Source organism: Rhinoderma darwinii, chromosome 8 (assembly GCF_050947455.1).
Source record: "Rhinoderma darwinii isolate aRhiDar2 chromosome 8, aRhiDar2.hap1, whole genome shotgun sequence".
Taxonomy (NCBI): Eukaryota; Metazoa; Chordata; class Amphibia; order Anura; family Rhinodermatidae; genus Rhinoderma; species Rhinoderma darwinii.
Window position 1 is genome coordinate 1,792,595 of NC_134694.1, and position 19,058 is coordinate 1,811,652.

General features: G+C 47.9%; 1 protein-coding gene across 4 annotated transcripts in view; it reads left to right on the forward strand.

Moving 5' to 3' along the window:
- Positions 1 to 19,058, forward strand: part of EGFL7 (EGF like domain multiple 7) — a 143,443-nt gene that overhangs the window by 38,465 nt on the left and 85,920 nt on the right. For all 4 annotated transcript variants that reach the window (XM_075834623.1, XM_075834625.1, XM_075834624.1 and 1 more), the window contains one exon: positions 8,073 to 8,215. The gene's annotated coding sequence lies outside the window, so the exon portion shown is untranslated. The remainder of the gene's footprint in view (positions 1 to 8,072; positions 8,216 to 19,058) is intronic.

Genomic DNA, 19,058 nt, shown 5'->3' on the forward strand with positions numbered 1-19,058 from the left:
AAAACAATTCCTATCAATACAACCGTATACGGCATGCGATGGGACATGCCACCATTTTTGTCATATACAATCTGTATGAAATTTTGAAACGAAAACCTCCATGTGCCTCCCTATGAAATCAGAGGTTCAGTATGGCCCATAGATTTCTATACAGCTCTGTCCATCCCCCGGCTGCAAAAAAATCAAATTTTACAAATCAGTGTTCTATTCTCCACAACCCGCTAGGACTTGTGGTTCTTCGTCAAGGCCCCTGTTGTCCTGTGCGCCCCCACCAGGTCCCTGTGTGAGCGAGGCCTGAAATCTAGAAGATCTTTATCTAACCTTCCACACTCGGTGGCTGCAGGTTGGTATTTTTCTCACGCTCTGGATATTGGCACTGGACAGCAGAGTTATGTCTCGACTTGCCGCGCAGGCAATGAAATCATTTGCAGCAGTTGAAGGGCAGAATTTCATGTCGAAACAGAGCAGCTCTTATCGTGGCGTCATTGCAAAACAGGTTGATGTTCTGCCCCGGGCTTTTTCCCACACAATATTGTGAAAAAAAAATGTATCAATCAGTCTCATCCGAATCAAGGTGCAACCTGAAGCCGTCAGACATTGTAGTCCCAGCTGAGCACGGAAAAATCCCTTTACATCGGCATTATGTATTCAGACCTATAATCCAGAACTATTCTAAACAAGATTGCGGTGCTAAACAAGAAACCTAAAGTAATCTGGCGCTTTTCTTTTTTTCCTTTTTTTTTTGTCAATAATCCATGAACTAATGCAAAATAACATCAAGTGTCAAATGTAATTTGTTCAGAATAATGTGTTTCAAACTCGCATCAACACATCGGCATTTCATGTCTGCCCTATGGCTAAATGCACACCGGGGTTTTCACACAAGGTGTTTGACTCAGCAAAACATGTTACCATTGACATGAATAGGGCTGTCCCATCAGTACAACCCCTATCATCCCCTATTATGTTATATGGACCTACTAGAGGAAAGTCCACTACTCTTATTAGTTCAATGAGAGGTTCCTGCTCTATCGGACGTGGCACAACCCTGTATTCTGTAGTTGACCATTCATTCGATGTTACCATCCAAATGCACAATAAATACACCATGTGTGAGCACGGCCTAATACTACAATTCTGCTCCCAGGAAAGCGGTCCCTGTATCCCCCCCAGCCAGAGTCACGGCAATGCCAGGACAACATTGGTTTTGGGAGTAGTTGTCCAGACGGGACGAGACCTTTAACATGAATCTTAAATCCTGGTCAGACGTTGTGCTAATTAACTGCACAGTGTTTTCTAACCCTACAGGTTGTAGTCAGGTGGTAGGTTGCCCCCATTTACTTCAGTGAGTAGCTCCAGAGACGTATCCTAGTTCTGCTTTTAGCAACGACACTCAAGTTTTTTAACAAGCAGAAAAAAGCTTTTTTCCTCCGTTTTTTTTTCCATTTTTTAACCTGTTGAAGCTAATGCAAAAACCGTCAGAAAAACACTCAAAAAGGGCGCCATTGTTTTTTTATGCCTCCCATTGAATAAAAGGGGCAGTCAGAGGCAGAAACCACTCGTAGTAGGAACATGCCGCTTTTTTTTCCGCGAGCGGTCTAAAAGCCACCCCAGGAAAGAAAAATGCCTCTGCCTCTAAGGGCTGATTCAGACGAACGTTGCGTTTTTGCGTGCGCAAAAAACGCGGCGTTTTGCGTGCGCAAAAACCACTTGACAGCTGCGTGTGTCATCCGTGTATGATGCGCGGCTGCGTGATTTTCGCGCAGCCGCCATCATAGAGATGAGTCTAGTCGACGTCAGTCACTGTCCAGGGTGCTGAAAGAGTTAACTGATCGGCAGTTAACTCTTTCAGCACTCTCGACAGTGAATGCCGATCACAATATCGAGAAACCTGTTAAAAAAAAAGAAAAAGTTTGTACTTACCGAGAACTTCCCGGCCGTTGCCTTGGTGATGCGTCCTTGGTGACGCGCCTCTCTTGACATCGGGCCCCACCTCCCTGGATGACGCGGCAGTCCATGTGACCGCTGCAGCCTGTGCTTGGCCTGTGATTGGCTGGAGCTGTCACTTGGACTGAATTGTCATCCCGGGAGGTCAGACTGGAGGAAGAAGCCGGGAGTTATCGGTAAGTCAGAACTTCGTGTTTTTTTTTTACACGTTCATGTATATTGGGATTGGAAGTCACTGTCCAGGGTGCTGAACCAGTTTAACTCTTTCAGCACCCTGGACAGTGACTGTCTCCTGACGTCGCGTACCGGAAATTTTTTTGCCGGGTTCGGCCAAAACTAGTTCGGCCGAACCCGGTGAAGTTTGGTTCGGTTGTCCGGTGAAGTTTGGTTCGGTTGTCCGGGTTCGCTCATCTCAAGGACACTCCGTTTGGATGTTTGGAAACAGAAAAGCACGTGGTGCTTTTCTGTTTACATTCATCCTTTTGACAGCTGGTGCGCGAAACAGTCGGTTCGCACGGAAGTGCTTCCGTGCGACCTGCGTGGTTTTCACGCACCCATTGACTTCAATGGGTGCGTGATGCGCGAAATACGCGGAGATATTGAGCATGTCGCGCTTTTTGCGCAGCGGACAAGCGTTGCCCAAAAAGCACGGACTGTCTGTACTGCCCCATAGACTTGTATTGGTCTGTGCGTGCCGCATGAAAACCACGCGGCCCGCACGGACCGAATACACGCTCGTGTGAATCCCCCCTAATTTAAATCAATGGGGGGGAGGGGCTATTTGGGGCGTTTCTTGTTGCCGATTCCAACGTGGATTCCGTGTTAAAATAAGCGCCAAACAACTGTGTGATCTGGACCTTACAGCAAAATCCTAGAAAAGACAAACATGTGGGAAATACTTTAGATAAGTGGAAGTCGCATGTGATCCCTCCTCCCCTCAAGGATTAATTATAGAAAAGTCTTATTCCCTATGGGGTGGGAGAAGCTTGCAATTTTTTTCTCCACTAACCAAGGAATCATGAAATTTGCTGTGCAATGATTTATGTAGGAAAATGGCAAAGTTTGCAGAACAGAAATTGTTTATATTGGAGACGGTCTGCAGAAGCGGCTCTGGCGCTGCCATTTCTGTGATTCATGCCCAAAACTAAAAAGAATGATTTTTCAGTGGAAATTAATGGAGAAAACTTGTGTTGTCAGACGGGCCTGTTGTGGGGATGACTGTGTGGAGTCTCTTCCAGTCGCCAGCATAGTAATATGTGGACTCTTAGGCCCCATGCACACGAACCTTTTTTTTGCGGCCGCAATTCCCTTGAAAATTCACAGGAGAATTGCGGCCCCATTCATTCCTATGGGGCCACGCACACGACAGTGGTTTCCCCGGTCCGTGCATGGCCCAGGAGCCCGGACCGCAGAAAGAACGGGCAAGCCTTAATACGACCGTGGTCTGCGGTCTGGGCTCATTGAAAATAATGGACGCGGCCATGTGCACGGCCCGCGATTTGCAGGCGGCTCGTGGGTGACACTCCGCTGCTGGCCGACCCGAATATCACGGCCGTGCACATGGCTATGGTCGTGTGCATGAGGCCTTAAAGTCAGACAGTGAACCATATTGTAAAAAAGCTAGTTTTCATGGGACTGAATATTGCGGTGTCTATAGCCGGCCATACATTAGTGTCTTCAGACGGCCATTTTCTGTGTCACTTGTCAGGCCCCATGCACAAGACCGTAAAAAACCTCCGTTTTTGTAGACTGCAATTGCGGTCCGCAAAAACGGACCCATTCACTTCCATTGAACGGGACACCTATCCGTATCGCTACGGATAAGCGTCCATGCCGCAGAACTGTGCCAGGGATTATGGAGCATGTCCGTTCTTGGTCCCGCAATTGCGGCACGGACTCCTCCATAGAAGTCTATGCGGAAGCCAAAATTGCGGATGGCTACGGAGGTACGTCTGCAAATACGGATAGCCATCCGCAAATACAGAAGTGCTGCTAAGCGACACAAAGGGGATTTCCCATTAACCAGGCCTTTTTTTGCGGATCCGTATATACGGATGCACTACGGACCGTATTTGCGGATACCATTCATCAGAAATGGGTACGTTACTGATGATTTGCTGATGACTATAAAGCAATACTGAACCGTATTTACGGTCAGAATTTGCGGATACGGTCGTGTGCATGGACACGACCGTAAAAAACCTCAGTTTTTGCGGACCGCAATTGCGGTCCGCAAAAATCGACACATTCACTTTCATTGAACGCGGACACCTTTCCATAGCACTACGGAAGGGTGTCCGTGCCGTGGAAATGTTCTGGAAATTATGGAACATGTTCGTTCTTTTGCATTTTGCAGGCCGTGCTCCCATACTTTGTATGGGAGCACGGCCCGAAAATGCGGCTGTCAGTCAGCGGCCAGCCGTGCCCGCAATCGCGGGCCGTGATTGCGGGCACAGTCGTGTGCATGGGGCCTGAGTCTGTGAAGATTGTTTTTTTTTGGACGACAACCCTTTAAGGCCCCATGCACACGAACGTGCTTTTGTGGCCGCAATTCCACCAAAAATCCACCGGAGAATTGCGGCCCCATTAATTTCTATGGGGCCACGCACACGACAGTGGTTTCCACGGTCCGTGAATGGCCCAGGAGACCGGACCGCAGAAAGAATGGACATGTCTTATTACGGCCGTGTTCTGCGGTCCAGGCTCATAGCAAATAATGCACGCGGCCATGTGCACGGCCCGCGATTTGCGGGCGGCTCGCGGGTGACACTCGGGTAAATGACGGCCGTGCACATGGCTACGGTCGTGTGCATGTGGCCTAAGTTATTACAGCCTATCGCTTGTTGATCTCTGCCGTGATCTGTGGTCTGGGATGCTGTCAGATCTGACGTTTGGCATGATCGACTTTTACAAGACTGCACCGTCAACAACTGGAAAAAATCCAACACGACAGATGAACTTTCCTACAGATACCTGACTTTAGGCGTCATCTGTCACGGACTTGAGTGTCACAAAAAGTTACCTGCAGGAAATGGTGTAAATCGTCCTAAAACTCTAATGTCTGGCGGACCTGAGCGCTCGTTCAAACATTTGAAATCCTCAATAATTGTACCTCAAGTCAAATCTTAGCAGAATCGTAATCGTGTAAACTCCACTCAAAGCCGAGCAATGTTATTAGATAGAACTTGGCAAATGTTGATTTGTCTATTTGCTGTCACCACCAACTCCGCCGTCATAAAGAGTGAATGCGTTATTTCAGTAGATGCGACAGATCTTGTGACGCTTATCTCCAGTGGAAGCAAAAAATCAGACTGCTCACAAAAACAACCTTTCAAATCCTTGTTTTCCATAAGACAGAAATCCCCATATACTTTGGTCAGATGATCGAGTGGAAACCAAACGGATCAGCCAACTAAAACTTCAAGTATGTGGCTAGCTGAAGCCAGGGGGTGAGATGGATCAGCGGGTCCTTGATTTGTACGCCGTGTCCTTGTGCACATCCTGATATCCACATTCCATCAAATCGGCATTTAATGTCGCGATTACCGCAAAATGGTGCGTTTTTTGCCATAATTCAGCACACAAAAAAAATATTCTAGGTGCTAATGGAGGTTTCTACACATGTGAGAAATAGTGCAGGGCTCGCTGGTCACCGGCCACGTCACATTTGTTCCTGAGATCTTTTTTTCCTGTTCTTTGATAGCTGAATGCTGTGAGATTCCAGGTGACGTGTTCTCAACAAGCAGGTGTGAACAGTCCCACACCAAGCAAGTCGATGATGGTCCCCGACCATTGGCAGCTTCCATCACTGGGCGATCATCTGAATTCCTATGACTAGTTTTATTTTTTTGCATTTTTAATCCCAAGAAAACAATGGCGGTTTTTACCACGATAAAATAGAGACTCGTGTAAATACTCCCTAACTAATGACGATTCCTTTAATCTGGCGTCAATGGTTCTGGATCATATGATCATAGTAAGTGTATAAAACTGACATTTAAGTCCCTGTGCACACGGAGTATTTTGCAGGCAGAAATATTCTGCCTCAAAATTCTGCAGTTTTTCGGCCACGGCCATGGAGCACCGTGGACACAAAACGCAGCGAGTAACGCTCTCTTCGCCTCCCATTGATTTCTCAAATTTGTTTTTATTGAATTATAATCATTCAAACAAGTAGAAATGTATTATAGGCACGCAGGCCAACAATCTTAGCCAGTACAGAAATAATAAAATAACAAAAAGGGGGGGTTCATAACAAGCAAATAAAACAGTGTCTGAATATAGCGCAACATCTACAAATCATATAGCGCAATGGTATAGGAGGTGAGAGACGGAACCGCGGGAAGAAAGAGCATGTCGCTTTTTTTTTTTTTTCAAATCAATAGGGGCGGTTTTTGGCGCTGATTCCGATGCGCTTTCCGCGTCAAGATCAGCAGCAAAAAAAACTCTGTGTGAACAGGGCCTAAGGGTGATAACCCTCAGGAAGACCAGGAGCGCAAAATAAAATGTTATCAGAAAATCTCCTGCTGCCATTTTTTTTCTAAATGGGTTTTCTCACTACAGACATTATGGCGCGTTATGTCATAAATATCTGCTGGTGGTCCCACCTCTGGAACCCCAACCTATCAGGAGAATGAGGGTCCTCAGATACACGACACGCTTAGTCTTGAGCAGGTTACATTGTTTTTACCCTGCTTATTGCTGGTTCCCTCCCCCTGAAAGTGCTGGAATTTACTGTATTTCAGTTTCCATAAGTGGTAAGGACGAGAAGCCGCTCTGCACACAGGGAATGTGATGGAGATCTGCCAAAGAGCTCTGGTTTAATTATCACAGGAAGTAACGATCACCTTCTCCATTGTCTGTACACTATTTAAACACGCATTGACTCCCACTCATTAGCGTGACGTTAAGTAGTGTGGAAAATGCGACATGAACCTTGTCACAGCAGAGGTGAGACATCAAAGCCCCCGACTGACTGCAAACTTCAGAGAATGAGCGACCGCCGCTGCCTGCGGTTTTCTGCATTTGTCAAAATGAATTTACCTAAAACAAATTTTGGAAAATAAAATGTCATTGATTTTCTATAGTGTTTAGTATAAGGTCACCGGACTGCTTGTACTTATGTGTCCAAGTGATAAAGGAAGAACCTCATAGCAGAAACCATAGTGTAGGGCTGGTGTCCACTCATGTCCCCTGTCCTCACCCTGGACAAACCACGAGCAGCGCCTGTGGCATGGGGGGTCCTGCGCAGGGGCCCACCTTCCATAGGACTCTGCTTTAATGCAATCTGCTTTGTACTTTTCTCTTATGATTTCCATTGACTGTTTATCATGTTCATTATAAGGGTATTCTATTTTATAATGTAAAACTCTGCAACTTCCTAATAGACTTTGTGTTTCAATTCCTCACCATTTTTTAGATCTCTGCTTGCTGGTAGTGAATGGAAACATTAATGTTTACATCCAGAGGCTGATAACGTGTCCTTATCATATCCATATCACACAGCTGCAGGGTTTGTTTCAAGAATATGTTCACATGTGGTGTTGACAACTGTTCCCTTGAATGGGGTTTGCACGTGCTGCATAACCAACCCCATTTAGACATATGGAGCAGATTTTCGATTGCAATTCCTGCAATAAATCTGCCGCGTGTGAACTTAACCTGGTATATTGTAACAAGACCTGCACCTGTGGTGTTTTTTTTAACGTGTGATGAAAATCTTTTGTTTACAATACACTAAAAGTTATTCTGAGTTGGACTACAACTTTATTGCACCATTGACCATATACACGGTTTTCCAGAATGGATGAGATGAGCAGGCACAGAGCGGCAGCTGGTGTAGAGGTGGTGTGTGCCATTATATCTGCCTAGTTGAACTATATTAATATGAGTCACCATAAGGGTGTATTCACACACTGCGGTTTTGCTGAGTCTTTTGCCGAAAACTGCACTGCAAAAAAGCATTAATTTTTACTGTAATTTGCTGCGGTTTTCATTTTTTTCTGTGCACTTTTTGGTCACGCGGCAAAACCGCACTGTGTGAATACACCCTAAATGTATGTATGGGTGGTTGTATTGATTAATTGACATCCTCTAAATTCTTATTGTGTCTTTTAATTTTACAGCAGAAAACATCATTTCATATGACCGCGCAACCAGACGTCGCCTCTGACCTCTCATTATCTACAGCACTGCAGGCTGAGCTAACATCATAAGAAAGGGAGCAGCGAGCACCAGGATGCAGGGTGTGATGGGTATACAAGAACAGGTCAGTGTGATGTCATCTGATGGGTGGGTATTAGATAATGTTACAATACAAGTGTCCAAAAGGGGTTAAAATGTACAAATTTATCTTTGTAACGAGACCGTTTTTCAGATGCCTTGGACATTAACCTGTGAGTATTTGCTTGACCTTGTGTTTAATTCCAACATTACACAATGTGGACTTCATAATTAAACATAATTCACTATGTCATTCTATAGGTGTGTGTGTGTGCGTGTGCGTGTTCGTGTGCGTGTATATATATATTATAGCTGCTGTCGTCAGTGAGGCCCCAGAGGCTCAAACATGCCGTGTCAATAACACTAAAGAAGCAGGATTCAGACTCGCTGCCATTATTACTCGCCTTGCTCTCTATAGGATCGCCGTCTACACTACTTGCACTCTGCCTCCTCTCTATTTGCAATGCAGAAGAATAACATTTATTGTTCCCTGTTGTCTGACGTGTCCGGCTAGCGAGAGGTGAATACAATCTTGCATGTGATAATATTTTTTCTAGACATCACCTTGAATTGCATTTTGATAGAATTAAATTGGAAAAGTTGTGCAAGTGTCTTCTGGAGTGGGACTTCTGTAAATCTCCATATTTCACATACATTGCCATTCCTATCCAGGGGCCACACAGGTCTTAGATGCATTTCTGAGAATGATGTCAATATCAGGGTCCTCCTATAACCGTGCAGTTTAATAAGACGTTGCTTATTTATTGTGTGTTTGTGGTGTTGAAGTAGCATCTAGGGCCACAGGTAAAATATGACTCATTTCATGCGCGGCGTCGCAGCCACTCTTTATGTGAATTTCCGGCTTCGTTCCATCCGAGCTCGCTGCTCACGCCGCTTCCATATTTCCATGTTGTACACATCTGATAGGGAAGCGTTGCTGGATTCCACTTAACGGGGAGCAGAGACCTCCAGTCTGGGATATACAGTATCTCGCACTGTCAAAGGCCTAATGTGTTGGATTAATCCTACCCTGACTTCTCTTTGATGCATGATTGGTCCCTGATAACAGTAAATTATCTTCATGGCCGCTGTGCCGATAGCAGGCCGGCTCTACAACACGCCAGCAACGCGGCCAGAACTCCTTGTTGAGATAATCACAATTACTTGACATGAGGCTGAAGAATGAGCGCAGGATCTTGATAGTTCTGGAATGCCCCGCAATTCACCACCCCCAATAATGAAAGACATAAGTGAGTGTGACGGGCTGAGCTGACAACAGAGATTACCCACAAATCCTGCAGCCACTCCAGCGTCCCGACGTATTATCCAGTAAATGGCTGAATTGTGAATAGGCCTTGTGATCGAGCAGGGAATAATGCCGTGTTATGGTCACTTCTGTTAAAGTGACATTGACCGTGATCGACGAAAGAGTGTTTGTGTGTAAATGGGTCTTATGTGTCAAGTCTTCCTTCTGAGAAGATGCAGCGTCATATACATAATACAGACTTCTAAATTCTGCTGACAGACGCACAAGATAGTTTTTGGGACCCCGCCGATGCCTATTTGTATTATTGAAACGCCCTTGTTCATGAAGATGGTGATTCCATTAGTACGAGTCAATTAGGGAATTGCTATATGTTCATTTCCCTGATATGCAAGTGGATCTGTCAGAGATGAACCTACACATTTCAGCTGCGTGTGAATATACCCTTACAGTGACGTGCATTACATAGCTGTCTGCCAATTCATTTCACTGGGCCCTGTTTAATGCATCAAGCAGCAGCTGATCCCCCATTACCAAGAGCCCCAGGATCAGCCAATCATAGAATCTAAAAGGGACTTGACAGGCATCTATGAAAAGTGTCCTACAGTTTTAGTTGTAATTCCACTTGGGGGGGGGGTTTATCATGTATTATTTGGGTGCAGAGATGAATGTGATGCCCACAGCTGTTTTTTTGCTGCCTGGAGTCCCATTCATCCAAGTCCATAGAAATGAAAGCACAAGAGCGGGCTACAAGTCTTTACACCTCCAGGCATTATCCAAGGTCTTTGACTCCCTCATATCTTCATCAATAATTTTCCCAGCATTAATCCTACAGATCTTCTCATGGTCAGGCTAATTACTCCCTGCCGGGCGGATGCATCTGGGGTCAAGGCGAACTAAAGAGATTGACCAGTACATGTGGCCTCTTCTGTCTTGATCTGATGAGTTTATCATGTAAGCAGCCTAGAGGTGGATCTCTACCCTGAAATACTGCCAGGCGTTGTGATTTAATTGAGTGCACTGCACAGTACGACTGCTTTTAGTATCTATGCTAGTTGTAATGCTTATTACCTGTATCTATTTTCTATTTATGGACACTGCACAGTATCACTTCTCCTGTCCTGTATACTGGGTGTAATTCTCAGTATCTGTAGTATTCTGTATATATGGACACTGCACAGTACCACTTCTCCTGTCCTGTATACTGGGTGTAATTCTCAGTATCTGTATTATTCTGTATATATGGACACTGCACAGTACCACTTCTCCTGTCCTGTATACTGGGTGTAATTCTCAGTATCTGTATTATTCTGTATATATATACACTGCACAGTACCACTTCTCCTGTCCTGTATACTGGGTGTAATTCTCAGTATCTGTATTATTCTGTATATATAGACACTGCACAGTACCACTTCTCCTGTCCTGTATACTGGGTGTAATTCTCAGTATCTGTATTATTCTGTATATATACACTGCACAGTACCACTTCTCCTGTCCTGTATACAGGGTGTAATTCTCAGTATCTGTATTATTCTGTATATATACACTGCACAGTACCACTTCTCCTGTCCTGTATACAGGGTGTAATTCTCAGTATCTGTATTATTCTGTATATATAGACACTGCACAGTACCACTTCTCCTGTCCTGTATACTGGGTGTAATTCTCAGTATCTGTATTATTCTGTATATATGGACACTGCACAGCACCACTTCTCCTGTCCTGTATACTGGGTGTAATTCTCAGTATCTGTATTATTCTGTATATATATACTGCATAGTACCACTTCTCATCTTTTTTAATAAATGTTAACAAACATACACATGCCATAAATCCGCACATACAATACACGGGTCAAAAACCAACACAAAATGAACAAGTTATAAACACATTATCAATCTCGGCCGCCTCCTCTCTGGTCCAGATCACATTCCTACCAGCACTCAGTCTTCTGTAGTATTATAACTCACATCATCCACACGTCACTCCCATCAGTATAAATACAAATACACAAAACTCATAGTCACAAATCAATCCAGACGCCTCAAAAGGAACAAAATCAGTAACAGTCTAAAAAATAAATAAAATTGTTAAACCACAATAAAACCAAAAACTGACCCTAACCGGTCCATGTGCCCATCAAATTATATTAACCAAGGAAAATGAGAAATTCCTACATGAGAAAACAGAAGATGTGCCTAATTGGCAAATAACCCCCCCTTTTTTTTTTTTTTCATTTTTTTCCTTTTTTTTTATAATTTTGATTTTTTTTTTTTTTTTTTTTACATTTTTACATTTTTTTTTTTTTTTCCCTCCACCCTTTTTCTTAACCACAAATCCGCAATATGAATACCAATTAGTAACCAATATATACAATATATACAAAGCAATACTGAACATACATATATATATATAATATATACATTATACCCAATTCAAGACCAATGTCTAGTCCAAAGTCCGTACCTTTAAGCTCCGACCGACACCATCGTCCATCCTTCAATGTCTCTTTGATCGGGCCCGGCTTTTTCTTATTATTTGTACCACCCCTCCCCCCCTTTCCCCCCTCCCCACCTAACACCTAACCCCCTCACATCTATACAAAAATACTACACTCTACAAGATATAGTAAGTAAAGACTCGGCCTGTACAATGGCATACATTACCTGACATAACACATAACACATCCTTAACAAATCCTACCCACAAGGCCCTGGTTCGGTACCTGCAAGCCCTATATCCATCATCAACTATACAGAAAACAAAAAGCTACAGTGACAGCATTAGCCCCCCACCAGGAATAGAGACGACTAGACTAGGGCACGCTGAAGGAGAAACCCCTCCAAAGCATGGAGGCCCTACTCGTGCCCAGTCTCTCGAACTCCAAAGAACGAACCTTCCCCAGGTCACCGAGAATGTTCCTCACCACCTCTTCCTCCGGGAGGGTTTTTTGTCTGGTTGATACAAAACACCGTGCGTTCCACGTGCCGTACCTGACCGCTAAGCTGACTAAGAATAAAGTGCCCCGATCTCGACCACCCAGGTGTCTGAATGTTCCATAGGCCCATTCCGCATAGGAGAGACCGGTCAGACCAGGCCAACCAATGGAGGCACCCACCCTGCTGTAGACCCCTGTATTGAGGGGACAATGAAGCAGGAAGTGCTCCATGCTTTCCAGCACGCCGCCACACTCCTCCCGGGGACAACCCCTTTCCTCAGGGTTCCTGTGTTTCAAGTTGTCCCTCACATACAGTTTCCCATGGAAGCAACGCCAAGCCAAGTCCCAAAACTTTAAAGGGATCCTACTAGAATTTAAAACCCTCAAACCAACCTCCAGATCCCGACTTGGGCAGTCCCTGAGCGCCAGGGGCTTCTGGAAATGGGTCAACAGAACCCTGTTGTCAAGGAGCCTCCTTGACAGAGTCCTGATCTCCCACATCCCCAGACCCCACCGGCGAATTGTTTTCAGAACCACGGTAGCGTAAGCCGGAAGATGCCCATGCGGCGTGCGAAGGTCCTTCACTTGCCCTCCTGTCTCCCATTCCTGGAAGAAAGGCCGAAACCACCCCCTGCAGGAGACTACCCACGGAGGAGCCCTCTCTTGCCAGAGGTTTGACATGTTGATCTTTACAAAGGTATTAACCAGGAATACCACAGGGTTGACCATACACAACCCCCCTAGTCTCCTCGTACGGTATGTCACCTCCCTCTTGACTAGGTTCAGCTTATTCCCCCATAACATCTGGAAGAACAAGCTGTAGACCCGAGTCCAGAGAGGTTCTGGCAAGATGCAGACACTGCCCAAATAGATTAACAAAGGGAGCAGGTAAGTTTTGATCAAGTTGACCCTTTCTCTGAGGGTCAAAGACCAACCCTTCCACTGGTCGACCTTCTGAGCGGCGATCTTTAGCCTGCTGTCCCAATTTTGTTTGGGGTAATCCCCCTGGCCAAATTCGATGCCGAGAATTTTTACAAACTCCTGAGGCCCTGGAAGAGTGTCCGAGAGATCAAAGGTAGGATCTCCCCCTCCCAGCCAGAGACTCTTACACTTATCCTGGTTGATCATGGACCCGGATGCCTCCGAGTAGCGGTCAACTTCAGACATCACCCACTCTGCCTCCCCTCTCGAGGACACAAAGACGGTGACGTCATCCGCATACGCCACCACTCTCAGAGTGGCTTCCGAGGCTGCCAAGTCCATGCTGACTCCCACCAACGGTCCACGATCTACCCTCCTAAGGAAGGGGTCAATCGCGAACACGTATAAAAGCGGGCTCAGCGGGCAACCCTGGCGAACCCCAGACCCAACCTCAAAAGAGCGGCCAATCCAACCGTTCACAAGCGGAAAACTCTCTGCCCCTGCATACAAGATCTTAAGCCAATCAACAAACCCCCCCGGCAGACCATACCTCAGAAGGACCGACCAGAGATACTCGTGATCAACCCGATCAAACGCTTTTGCCTGATCCAAGGACAGCAAGTACCCCTTCCAACGGCCCGCCCTACTCTGCTCCACTGCCTCTCGGACACCGAGTACAGCGCTAAACGTGCTGCGGCCTGGAACAGAGCAATGCTGAGCCCCCGAAAGGAGCCGGGGTGCAAATTTCACCAGCCGATTAAACAGCACCTTTGCCAGAACCTTTCTGTCCACATTGAGTAGCGCTATGGGACGCCAATTCTCAATGTGCGATGGGTCTTTACCCTTTGACAGGATGATCAGGGCCGACCTCCTCATTGACTTCGGCAAAGTGCCCGAGGAAAGACACTCATTCAACACCTCAGTCAACAGGGGAACTAAAATCTCCTTAAAGGTCTTGTAAAATTCAGACGTTAAGCCATCTGGACCCGGCGACTTCTTGAGGGCAAGCCCTTCAATCGCCAGTCTCACTTCCTCTTCCCTGATCGCCTCTGCCAAGGCACCAAGAGAGGGGTCTACTCCTGGTTCGGGGACAGTTTCAGCCAGGAAAGCCGACATCGCATCCCGATCAAGATCCATCTTTCCCAAGAGGTGCGAGTAAAAGGATCGGACGACCTCCAAGATCCCTGATCTGGACCTTTTCAGGGATCCTGTACTGTCCATCAGTCCTGAAACCACTTTACTATTTACTGACATCTTGCAGTTCTTGTAGGGGTCGGGCGAGCGGTACTTCCCAAAATCCCTCTCAAAAACTAAAGATGCGTGTCTATCATACTGGCAACTCTTAAGCAAAGATTTCACTCTGGAGATGTCCTCGCGGTCACCTCCAGTCGAGACAAGATGCTCGAGTTTCCTCCTCAGGCCCTGATACAGGCGGTACCTGTCCAGGCTCCTGAGGCTCGAGAGCTGGCGGAAGAAACTCGCCACCCTTTTTTTGAACATCTCCCACCACTCCGACTTACTGCTACAAAGATCCAGTAATGGTACCTGGCTCTGAAAGAAATCCTCAAAGGACCGTCTTATCTCCGCTTCTTCCAAGAGAGACGAATTGAGCCTCCAAAAGCCTCTTCCCATCCGGGGGGTCTCTGCAACATTCAGAGAAAATAAAATTAAACAGTGGTCGGAGAACTCCACCTCAACGACGGACACTGCCGAAGAGATGGCATCCTCCTTTAAATAAAACCTATCTATTCTAGACCTACAACTACCTCGATAAAAGGTGAATCCCGCGTGGCCTGGGGTGTGCCGGATGTGGACATCCACCAGGCGAGCCTCACTAGCTATCCTATTTAGGGCCACACAGTCATAAGTCAGCCTGTCTCTGGAACCTCCCCTATCTTGGGACCTCGTGGCAGCATTGAAGTCCCCTCCAAAGACCACCTGCCGACTCGTAAAAAGATAGGGCTTGATCCTCATAAAGAGACTTTTCCGGTCCCAGCTGGTTTGGGGACCATAGATGTTAATGAGCCTGAGCTCCTGTCCCTTCATGAGGACATCCAAGATCAGGCACCTCCCCATTTCTAATTCAATAACCCGTCTGCATTCTACCGATGCGGTGAAAAGAACCGCCACCCCGCTACCCGGCTCGGCCGCAAGAGACCAATAAGATGGTCCACGCCTCCACTCCTTTTTCGCTTTATGTATGGCTGCCAAGTCTGTCAGCCTGGTCTCTTGCAAAAATAAAATGTCGGCCTCAATTCGGCCGAGAAAATCAAAGGCCGCAAATCTAGCCTTGTCAGATTTAATGCTGGCGACATTAATAGATGCCAGCGTCAACGGGGTGGGTGCCGCCATCCTGGGTGATTGAATTAGATGACCTTTTTCCCCTTCCCCTTGCCCTTCCCCTGGTTTTTATCACTGTCTGATGAAGAGCCGAGGGCCCTTTTGAGGGATGCTGATGTGTCCATATCCCTCCCTTCCTCCACCTCCCCGCCAGCACCACTATCAACCTCACCTCCAGGCTCCGGGACAGCGCTTCTCCCTGAGGGTTCCGCATGCCCTGAGGCAAGAAGCTGGACGCCCCCCACAGACCCCCTCGTCACCTTCGCCACATCCTCGCCCCCACACTCCTCATCTGAAGAGGAGATGTCCTTGAGGGTTTGAAAGCGGTTTGAGAGAACAACAAGAGGTGAGTCGGTTGGGCTTTCCTTAGGCACCTGGACCAGGGGAGGAGAAGATTTCTTATCTCCCTTTTTTTTCTTTTTAGCACCCTGCTTGCGCTTTTCATCTAGCCACCGTCTACTGTCCTCATCCATACTTTCATATAGCGAGGAACATGAAGAAGCGGCTTCCTCCTCCCTCTCCAACCTCCTGACCTCTTCATTCAAGTCCTGTTCCCCCAGGGCCTCAGTAGCAATGACACTTGCCCCCGGAGCAGGGCCAAGGGTTACCCCAGTTGCCAGGGGCTCCCCGAGCTCCCTACTCCTTCGACGGTTCTCCAATCGCCTTAACTTGGAGGGTGACTTGCCTTTCTTCCCTGGCCCCTCAGCCCCTTCACCTCCACCAGTGCCAACCACGGCAGGAGCAACCTCTCGGCTTTCTCCCGCTGGGCCCGCCATGGCGTTGGCAAAGGAACGAGGGCAGCGACTGAATGGGTGACCTAGATCCCCACACAGGTGACACCGAATATCCCCACAGGATGTGGCAAGATGACCTATCCCCCCGCACAACGCACACTTCTGCACTCTGCAGTGGGCACTGAAGTGCGTGGGGTCACCACACCTGTGGCAGAGCTTCGGCTGCCCCTGGTAAAAGGCCAGGATTCGGTCCCTTCCTAAAAAGGCTGAGGAAGGGATGTGGGTGACAGTACTTCCTGAACGCTTTAATTTAACCATAAAGGTCCAGGCCCCTGACCAGATGCCAAATTCATCCCTGTTTTTTTTGGGGACCTCCGTTACCTCCCCATACCTGCTGAGCCAGGTCATAATGTCCATACAAGAAAGACACTCATTGCAAGTTAGGACGGTCACCTTCTTGATTTCGCTCTGACGAGACAACGCTTGTACAGCGAAGTCTCGCCAGCCGGGCTCATTCTTCACCAGCTCATAATTTGACCAAAAGAGCTCCAGGCCCTCCGGCCGAACAAAGCTGATGTCAAATACTGGGGTGCCATAGGGATGTATCAGGGCAAAGATGTCGATCGCCCTGAAATTCATCTTCAAGAGAAGCTCAACTATTTTTGCCCTAGGTGGGCACGTATCATTGCCTCTCCAGCGAAGACGAACAACATTCCTACGAGCCCCCCCAGGCCCGGCTGTCGGAAGGGTCCACACAGTTTCCCCTTCCCTTTCTTCTCGGAAAGCAGTCAGGCCATGCCTGTCTATCCAGAAGGACAGATCAACCGCTCGGCCCTCTACCATTATTGTTCTCTCACCCTTTTTAAGGGCCTCCAGGAGGCGCCGCTGTAAAATACCGTCCCCAGAGCCTGAAGATGAGGAAGAGGCCCCAGCAGTGACACTGGCATAACTGCGAGTAGTCACCCCTGGGGGGGCAGATGGACCGGCCTCACTAGACCTCATACCCCTGGCAGTAACATTCCCACCACTCACCCCGGCCCCAGACACAGGAGAGGGACCATTATCAATATCACTCGTACCTGCACCATTCATACCCTCACCATTATTAACAGCACTTGTACCGGCACCATTCATACCCCCACCATTATTAGCAGCACTTGTACCGGCACCATTCATACCCTCACCCTCTGGACCAGCAGTAAAAAGTATTTCTGGGCCGGATGTTATCGCCTCGGTGTCATCAGGTTTCCCCTCAACCTCATTAGCGTGACATTTATTTACTTGAGACAATCCTTCCTTCTTAGAGCCAGCAATGCCCAGACTCGCCCTCACCCCTGGAAAAGCTGGCTCCCGGGCTGGGGATTCATGTGACGCAGCCACCATAGGAATACTAGTGACTGCGCCACCGGACCCAATGACCGCAAGCTTGGGGGGACATTCAACCGTGCCGTCAGTCCCAGCAGCCCCTTCATGCTGCCGCCGCTCAGTAGCACCAACGGGTTCCAGGGACACTGGAATATTCGCTGCCAGCTCTGGTGTCGAGCCGCCCCCCATTACTGAGGAGGAAACCTGAGCACCAGAGCTTTGTTCTGCACCCAACGCTGGGCCACCAACATTATCTGGCGCTATTGACGCCTTAAAAACGCCACCAAAAACGCCACCGCTACTACGACAAGCAGGGACATCAGCCTCCATTATCACGCCATCATTAATCTCCCCGCTTTCCTGCACCGGACCCACTTCAGGGCCCGGGCTAGGCTGGATCACGGGGCTTGTGCAGCGAGCTGACCCTGCGGCCAGCTGGGGTAGCACTGGGTGGGGAACAAACTTAAAACTGACCTCCTCCACGATTTTTCCAGCCTTTCTGGATTTTAGTCGCCGCCGGGCTTTGCGCTTTGCTGTGCGCTTGGCATTAACTTTCTCCTCTGGACCCAAGTCCGCGCCAAAAGAAAAATGCTGCAGGCTCACCGGAGACTGGAGCTGCCGTATTTCCGCCATCAGCCTCCCACCTGAATTGCTGCTGCTGATGTCCTGGTCACAGGTGTCCCCCTCACCAGCTGAGCTGGAGTCCATGGGTAAAGCCACTTGCTCTGCAGGCAGCTCGCTGCACGTACTCCGCTGACCAGACGCACCCGGACACATTTCCTCCTCCTCACCCTCATCATCCGTCTGCTTTCCAGGGTCACAGACACCCTTCATTGCCCGGAACCGATCATCATTAAGGAGTTTCTCCTTGAAAGGTCCACTATTCTCCAAAATAAATCTCCGTTTTTCTTTCAGGGCACCCACCTCAGATTTGAGATCCCTGATAGTCGCCATTACTACCAACCTCTTTGCTCCAGAAGTGACGTGCGACCGAACCCGGGCTGCTTTCAGCTCCTCCTGGAGCTTCCGAATGGCCTTCCCGGCGTCCTCATACCCACGGAGGCACTCCGCAACACGGGAGCTAAAGGTGGTTGTTGACTCCGTGGCACGTAGTTCACCCCAATCTGCCTCCACACCATCATGCATGCTCTGCTGCACATCTCCAGGAGCGCTCCTGCTGGCTGCAACACCAGGAACCTTGCGGCTTTCCTGGCTTTCTGTCCTGGTTTCAGGCGGGGGCAGGATCGGGGCCACATCGCTGTGACCCCGACTAGATCTTCTCACCCCCACAACTTCGGCCGGTTGCTGAACGCTCCCGCTACCC